Consider the following 1,305-nt stretch of genomic DNA (forward strand, 5'->3'; position numbering starts at 1 on the left):
TGTTGCCGATACTAATTGCCAATAGTTGATGATCCATATTGTTGTTCGATGATAGCAGCTGGTTTACAAGGAACCACACTATTTTAACCACTCTGAAATCTGTAAACTACTAAAAATAATAATTCTAAAAAGGCTATCCTTTTACTTTACTTAGTGTTTTTTCCCCCTCATAAAAACACAAGATTGTATTTTCATTGATAAAAACAGATCTTGTCATTAGTAGTTTAATGATGTATTATAATCTACTTAGAGCTAGTGTAGACAGCTCATAATTCATCTCCAATATCTATTCATGTTGTTGTGAAAACATCCCGAACACATCATAATGTAAGTGAACAGAACCTTCGTTCTCCTCCGGTCAGTTTAAACAGATTAGTCGTTTACATTGTAACATCGTGAGAGTTTAGCGACTAGAAAAGCATAAACGCAGATGTCCTGATCGCATATTTTACTGAATATTGGCAGATAATGACACTCAGTAAAACTTTATTTCACACTGCGGTGATTAACGTTAAACTGTAATTAATCGGCAGTTCACGCGAGTGCTGAACCGTGTGGGGTGATCCATACTGATCAACCGTGGTCCGTTACACCACTACTTTGAATGCATCTGTACTGTATTTGATAGTCTCTCCAGTACCTTAAACAACACAGACCCCAGATGAAATTCCTTTGGAACATCACTTACTTGCCAGCTACATGGGCATTCTCAATGAAGGCCAAGGCAGCCTCCAGGCCTTTAAGCTGAGCCACAGCATTCGAGTCAGTAACAAACTTCCTCATCAGTCCCAGGTACTTCCCCCACTCTGGACTCTTCTCATCCGTTATCCTCTGGAACAACTTCAGAGCTTCTTCATAACCACTCAGACGAGCTTTCCACACCTGAAGAAGAGCAAGACAGAGAGAAGGTGAAGGCCAGAAAGAGAAAGGGGTATACAAAGTTCACAACAGCCAGGAGTTTAAGGCAAACCCAGATGTGCATGAACAGATTCATCTTTCTTAAAAAGCAGAAAGAGAAGCATGGCTGGACAAACATCTATCCGGTACCTGGTGGGAAGGTGGAGGACTGTAACGAACAGGGGCTAAGTCCTACACTCCTAACATGTCATCTTCCCTCAAGTGTATGTTAAGCAAATTCTATTCTTGCTTTTATTCCTGGCTGGAATTTAAAAGAAAGGAAGATAAATGTCACTGTTGGTTTGAGTCTTGTCATGGAATTATTAGACAATAAGCAAAATATACCCCCCCCCCTCTAGAGCCGGCTTTTGGCCCGCCCCCTCTAGAGCTGGCTTTTGGCCCGCCCCT

Source organism: Anarrhichthys ocellatus, unplaced genomic scaffold (assembly GCF_004355925.1).
Source record: "Anarrhichthys ocellatus isolate YVR2014 unplaced genomic scaffold, GSC_Weel_1.0 scaffold41, whole genome shotgun sequence".
Lineage (NCBI taxonomy): Eukaryota > Metazoa > Chordata > Actinopteri > Perciformes > Anarhichadidae > Anarrhichthys > Anarrhichthys ocellatus.